This window comes from Dipodomys merriami, unplaced genomic scaffold (assembly GCF_024711535.1).
Source record: "Dipodomys merriami isolate MVZ:Mamm:240054 unplaced genomic scaffold, mDipMer1.0.p SCAF_1078, whole genome shotgun sequence".
Lineage (NCBI taxonomy): Eukaryota > Metazoa > Chordata > Mammalia > Rodentia > Heteromyidae > Dipodomys > Dipodomys merriami.
In genome coordinates, this window is record NW_027202358.1 from 159,406 (window position 1) to 166,911 (window position 7,506).

General features: G+C 40.2%; 2 pseudogenes; one reads left to right on the top strand and one right to left on the bottom strand.

Moving 5' to 3' along the window:
• The first annotated feature begins 3,861 nt into the window (after positions 1–3,861).
• LOC138815073 (CCHC-type zinc finger nucleic acid binding protein pseudogene) lies at positions 3,862–4,708 on the top strand (annotated as a pseudogene).
• Positions 4,709–7,055: 2,347 nt separating this feature from the next.
• LOC138815084 (U6atac minor spliceosomal RNA) lies at positions 7,056–7,170 on the bottom strand (annotated as a pseudogene).
• Between the last annotated feature and the right edge of the window lie 336 nt (positions 7,171–7,506).

Consider the following 7,506-nt stretch of genomic DNA (forward strand, 5'->3'; position numbering starts at 1 on the left):
GGACCCTTTGCGGTAGTGACACATCTTCTAGACTCTTTGAAAACTTTTGCTTGAATTTTAATTAAATAGTTGTTCCACCAAAAATTCTAGTGTTATTATTTGCATAAGATGGCTGATGATTATTTTTTCGTCATTTGAAACTTTTAGTAGTATAAAATTACTTTGTTTGTCTCATTCGATGCATTTTGCTTTGAAGACTGTAATTTTACAATCTATTTTAATTTTTTTTTTGTCAGTCATGGGCTTGAACACTGGGCCTGGGCACTGTCCCTCAGTTCTTCAGCTCAAAGAGAGCCCTCTACTGCTTAAGCCACAGTGCCAATTCTGATTTTTCTGGTGGTTTATTGGAGACAAGAGTCTTGTGGACTTTTCTGCCTGGGAGGGCTTTGAGCTGAGATCCTCAGATCTCAACCTCCTGAGTAGCTAGGATTAAAGGTGTGGGCCACTAACACCTGGCTAATACTTTAATGTTTATGCACACCATATATTATAATCAATCAGGTATCATATACATCATACATTATATTGGATATATAATATATATCATTATATGTTGTGTATGGTATATATGATACATAAGTGATGATGAACAGGTTATATAGACTATTTACACATTATAAATATTGCATGATATATACATAAAACATATATATGATACATGTCATATAATTATATTATACAAATATTATATATCATATAATAGACATCAGTATGTATATTACATTTATACATAATACTGAATATAAAATGAAATGTATGCTGCATATATTATATTGATATATGATATATTTTAATATGTTCGATATATATTATATGTAGTATCTACCATATACATTACATCATATTCATACATGATATATAATATACTATAGATCACATCTTATATTGCACATATAATGATATGCCTAATATACCTTATATTGTATTGTGAAACACGTGGTTATGTGTGACATGTGCCAACTGGCTTTATATGATATAATCATCTATGTCATATGTGACAGATATGTACATATATACACACACACACACACACACACACACACACACACACACACACATATATATATATATTATATTATATATTAAACCACCCATGTATTCCACCTCCCACCTGCAGGTGTGAATCAAGCTGCTTTATTCCTGCTTCTGGTGGCTATTCTGCTACACTCTGAATACATACCTGACCACACGGAGGTCAGCCAGGGTGGGGTACAGGTGGGCCAGCTGCTGCTCACAGTGGAGGCTGGCCTGGCAATGACAGACCCCTAGGCATGTCCCTATGGTTCAGGGATAGTCCCTGGGTGTATCTGCAGGTGCTTGGCCACTGTGTTCTGTATCCGGAAGGTAGAACAGAGCCCCAGTACCCACTGGTAGGTGGCTCAACATTGTGTACTCCACAAAGCCCACTTTCCATGGAATACTACACAGGCAGAAAATTTATCCAGCCATGAGGATCATCTGATAATATTTCTCCCAATGGATCCCAGGAAAATATAAAACAAGAGGGGTTTAGAGGAGTTTTTGTTTTCTTTTGGTGTTGTCTGTTATTTTCATCGGTCACAGGGAGGGGTAAACTGAGGCAGCCATGGACATAACTAGACATAGTGTGGACTATGAAGTATGGAAGTTGTGGTGAGGATGGGAGGGAAAAAATGATGAGAGAGAGATGGAAAAGGGTGGGGGACATAGTGGCCAAAGAATTGAGTCATGGCCCTTGATTTGTTGCTGTTATCCCTACTTTGTCACACCAACAGTTAATTTAAAGATGGTTCTGACATCCTGGTGTGAAGCCCTGACTGAGTTTCCCTCCCCTATCCCAGCACCATTTTGCTCTATTGCCTGGTGCACAGAGCACATCCTGAACCTCTACTACCCTTCTGTGTTGATGTGAGGAGACAAGAAGGGTCCAGTGAGGCTGGGGTGTAGGAGAGAGAAGGGGCTTGAACAAAACATGCTGTTCCCACTAGCTCAGAGAACTGAGACCTGTAGTCCAACCAAGTAGTATCGGCCACCCTGCCTCAGTGCCTTCCCTTTGGGCTGTGTGGGTGGATGTGCATGCACATGTGCACACACTGTGTCCAAGACCATATCTTCATTTTGCTAGCTGTTGCTCTTCCTCCTCATCATTCCCTTTCTTCCTCTACTTTATCCTCTTTCTCTTCCTCCATCTTCCTTCCTTCCATATCCTTCCTTCCTTCCTTCCTTCTTTCCTTCCTTCCTTCCTTCTCTCTGTCCTTTCCCCCTCCTCCTCCTCCTCCTCCTCCTCCTCCTCCTCCTCCTCCTCCTCCTCCTCCTCCTCTTCTTCTTCTTCTTCTTCTTCTCCTTCTCCTCCTTCTCTTTCTCCTTCTCCTTCTTCTCTTCCTCCTCCTCCTCCTCCTCCTCCTCCTCCTCCTCGTCCTCCTCCTCTTCTTCTCCTTCTTCTCCTTATCCTTCTTCTCCTTCTCCTCCTTCTCTTTCTCCATCTCCTTCTCCTCCTTCTCTTTCTCCTTCTCCTCCTTCTCTTTCTCCATCTCCTTCTCCTCCTTCTCTTTCTCCTTCTCCTTCTTCTCTTCCTCCTCCTCCTCCTCCTCCTCCTCCTCCTCCTCCTCCTCCTCCTCCTCCTTCTTCTTCTTCTTCTTCTTCTTCTTCTCCTTCTCCTTCTCTTTCTCTTTCTCCTTCCTTCTTTTCCTGCTTCTTTCTCCTTCTCATCCTCCTCCTCCTCCTCCTCCTCTTTCTCTTCCTCCTCCTCCTGCTCCTCTTCCTTCTCCTCCTCCTCCTCCTCCTCCTCTTCTTCTTCTTCTTCTTCTTTTTCTTCTCCTTCTCCTTCTCCTTCTTGTTCTTCCTCCTCCTCTTCCATCTTCTCATCCTCCTCCTCCTCCACCCCCTCCTCCTCCATCTCTTCCTGTATCTCCTTGTTTTTCTTCTACTAATCCTCCTCCTTCTGTCTCTCCTGAGGGCCTGAGACTTGATCTTGCACCCTGTTTCTTCAATTCACAGCCTAGGCTTTGAGCTAGAGATCTGAGCCTTGAAATCAAAGCTTGGGCCTTGAACTTGGAGTCTAGGGCTTGAAGTCAAAATCTATACATGGTAATTGTCCATTGATTCATCACACTGTGTTAATGACTTCAAGAAAATGCCACTACTCTGAAATAGAACCATGTCTTTCAGTTTGAGGGTGGAAGTGTTTTCAGTTGCCATAAGCAGAAGCATGGCAGAGTACTCTAAGTTCAGGAACTGCAGTTGGGCCATCATAGAAACTGAGTTGCCATCGAAATGTTTAAAGTAGTGAAAAGTAACAATTGTGATGGTCATGCTGTATTGAGCCTGGCATTTCTCTCTGCTGAGGGAAGGGATCTGGATCTGCTTAGCTTAGACCAGACAAGTTGAGTAGATATAAAGAAGGATCATTCTAAATTTCCTTTTGATGACCTATTAGTAAACTTTATTAGGTTTTGCTCTTACATATTGTAGGCTAACCTTCTAAAGAAGGTCTTCCAAAACACTGTCTCATTTCTTTTGCCATGACTGCCTGAAAGATGCTATTGTCCAATGGGTACCATAACCAAGTTGATTGGTTTTTTCTAAATTCACAATATAGGAATTTCAAAATTGTTTGGTTATAAAGGGCCCTGGGATGCATGCTGTCTTAATGCAGCAAAGGGCAGTCATATTTCTTCTCGGTGAAGGGCTAGTTATTTCGATGACACATTACCAATTAAGAAGGTTTCTGCAAATGGAAATAGAGTTCCATCGTCAACATTGGAACTTCAATGAGTCCAAATTTCCTTCAATGGTTTAGTTGAAAATTCTCTGCAGGGGTGCGCAGCAGCGTGTGTGGGGCCATGTGCAGACCCGCGTGTGGCGCAGTCAAGGACCCTGAAAATAAACAGCCACTTCCTTTCCAGTCGCTGTTCCCGGGCCTGCGTCCGAGTCTCCGCCGCCGCGGCCGCTCCGACGCCAAAGCTCTTAACTGCAGCCATGAACAGCAATGAGTGCTTCAAGTGTGGACGATCTGGCCACTGGGCCAGAGAGTGCCCTACTGGTGGAGGACGGGGTTGTGGAATGAGAAGCCGTGGCAGAGGTTTCCAGTTTGTTTCCCCGTCTCTTCCAGACATCTGTTATCACTGTGGTGAATCTGGTCACCTTGCCAAGAATTGTGATCTTCAGGAGGATGCCCGCTGTAACTGCAGTAGAGTCCAAGAGGGAGTGAGAGCAGTGTTGCTACGACTGTGGCAAACCCGCCCATCTGGCTCGTGACTGTGACCACGCGGATGAGCAGAGTGCTATTCTTGTGGGGAATTTGGACACATTCAGAAAGACTGCACCAAAGTGAAGTGCTATAGGTGCGGTGAAACTGGTCATGTAGCCATCAATTGCAGCAAGACAGGTGAAGTCAACTGTTACCGCTGTGGCAAGTCAGGGCATCTTGCACGGGAATGCACTATTGAGGCTACAGCCTAATTATTTTCCTTTGTCGCCCTCCTTTTTCTGATTGATGGTTGTATTATTTTCTCTGAATCCTCTTCACTGGCCCAACATTGGCAGGTAGAGGCTACTCTCAGGCCAGTGAGCTTTACTTGCTGTGTAAAAGGAGGAAAGGGGTGGAAAAAAACTCAACTTTCTGCATTTAACTACAAAAAAAGTTTATGTTTAGTTTGGTAGAGGTGTTATGTATAATGCTTTGTTAAAGAACCCCCTTTCTGTGCCACTGGTGAATAGGGATTGATGAATGGGAAAAATTGCGTCAGACCAGTAAGCCCATTCTGGGTTTCTTAAATATTCCCATGTAAGAGGTGAAAGCAATTCTTGAAGTTTCTATGAATTTCCATAAATATCTTTAATTTTAGCATAATGATGGCCTTGGATTGTCTGACCTCAGTAGCTATTAAATAACATCAAATAACATCTGTATCAGGCTCTCATAGAACATACAGTTGAGTGGGAGTAAACAAAATGAGAAGCCAAACGAGTTAAAGGCTGCAGGAGAAAAATGGGAATAAAAGCCTAAGCCAGTACAGCTTTTCACAGCGCTGAAGCTGGATATACAGATGGTGATGGCAAAGGTTAAGAACACACATTTTCAAAGACAAAATCTAAAAACCCAGAGTGAACATCATTTCTCAGAGTTAGCAAAATTTGGATTTACTCAGGAATTGCAGAGAAATGCATTTTCACAGAAATCAAGATGTTATTTTTGTATACTATATCACTTGGACAACTGTGTTTCATTTGCTGTAATCAGTTTTTAAACGTCAGATGGAAAAAAGCAACTGAGTCCTACAAAATAGAAAATGTAATTTTAAACTATTCCAATAAAGCTGGAGGAGGAAGGGGAAAAAAAAGAAAATTCTCTGCAGGAAACCTTTATATATTCCTCCTTACAATTTCTCATTGAACCATGGGAAGAATTAAAGACATAGTTAGAAGGGTGGCGTCAAAATGGCAACTCCTCCTACCTATGAGTACACAGTGCAATAGGATTTTAGATTTTATTAGGTACTTTTAAATTTGGTAAAACTTTTCATTCTTCATGAATGAAAAGTTACACATTATAATCAAAAAGGTTGTAGACATGATATGTTGGAGTTGGTTATATACTTTCAGGAAACTGTCCCAAGAATGCTACATATCTTTTATATAAATTATTGTGTGAAAGTATTCTGAATCCATTATTAGTTCTTATTACATTTCAATATGACTTCAGAATAAGGCATCTCAAATAATGTTCTTTTTTTTTTACTCTAAAGAACATTAACATCATTTCACATGAGAAGAATTAGGAGTTTCTCCAGCAGAATATTGATTGTTACTCAATCGAGGATATAATTCGAAGATATAAATTAGGATGAGCAATAAAATGACATATAGGCCATGAGAGCAAATCCTATGAATGTATTCGCAAAAAAATTACTATATTCTAGGTTACTTTTTCAACTAAATTGGGTTTATAACTGGCAAGAAGAACTAAATGTATACAGTGTGAATTATTTAAACAATGTTATATGGTTGCCAATTTTTCCACCCAGCTGGTGAAATTTATGTGTTGCCAGAATTGAAGACTGATTTGTACTCTGTTTTTTCTTTCTCTTCCACCCACATTAGAGAATTTCATGATTTTATAAGTAACATCCAGAGTAGATAAAATTTTAGGCCCAATTATTCTTTGTCACTGTGGGTTGGTAATTTTCATAAAAAGCCGAGTCTTCTGATTTGTCTATCTCCACTCATTGTTTTTTACTCCAAACTACACTGTTCCAACTTATTATATATTTCTTACTGTGAGAAATGCAGGTAACACATGGAACAATTTTCTCTGATTTTATAATGGAAGAGAATAAAAGCAATGAATGATGTCATATCTGCTTGGAGAATTGTGCAAAATACAGAACATTCCAACAAGGTACAGGTCTGCTAATATTAGCATAGTTGTCATAAAATTTATTATATAGAAGACTGCATTGTTGGGCCGTCCATGCAATTACTATCTGTTTCAGTTGACAGAAGCGTAAGTTGATCTGCAAGTCCTAAGGTTATGAATTGGAAATGAGCAATCTTTCCCTATTATAATATCAAAGAACAATTTCAAGAGAGCTAATTTAAAAGGTGACAACTGTTTGTAAAATAAACAACCACTGGGGATGTTTTCTTCATTCTTATGGAAGGGATCCTGCTTTGCTGAGTCCAAATTACTTTAGAAGGTATCAACCAAGCTATATGATTTTTCCACCTTCCAAACACTATTTCTGTAGGTCATTTGTTTGGCTCTTGGATGCTTCTAGATTATGCAATAGTGAACCGCTATTATCCTTCTATTTTTACATTCCCATGTCTGTTTTGATGGTATTGTCTCATTATTGCAGCTTTTGTCCTATGGACAGCAGCATCTGAATGCTTCTGCTCCTATCAACTTAGAAAACTGCATATTCAAACCAGTATAAATGGAAAAGTCACTGATATTCATGGTATAGTTTTGAAAACAATCTTGTGTGATTCAGAATCACTGTACATGTGTATTAGGAAGTAGGCTACCACAGCTTTTCAGTGTCACTATTCCCAAAGTTTCATTTTCCTTCACTTAAGAATCTTCATTGAAGTAGGTGGCAATGCCTTAACCATATGCATGTTGTCAGGCCCAAGGGCCTCTTCCATCCTTGTCAAGGGGAGTGCTGACCTTCTCTCCTTATACAACTCTATGAGATAATGTTAAGCAAAATGTTCCCCAGATAGGGACACAAGAGGTTTTCTTTTTTCTTGCTTGCTAGTGTTTTTAATGTACTTACACTATGCTATGTGATTCTTTTGTTTCGATTGTATGTTCTTCCCCCAAGGTATATCCCCTGTTTTTACTGGATTTGACGCTGGAGCTCTGCATCTTGCATATATATTTTTTTAATGAACTTTACAATGTCGGCGGCAGGAGTGAGGAGTTGGGGAGGGAAGTGATGGTAGGGGGAAAATAAAAGAGGAGGTAACAATGCTCGCTATGAAATGTACTCATTTCCCTACTCAGGTAATGTAATGTAATGT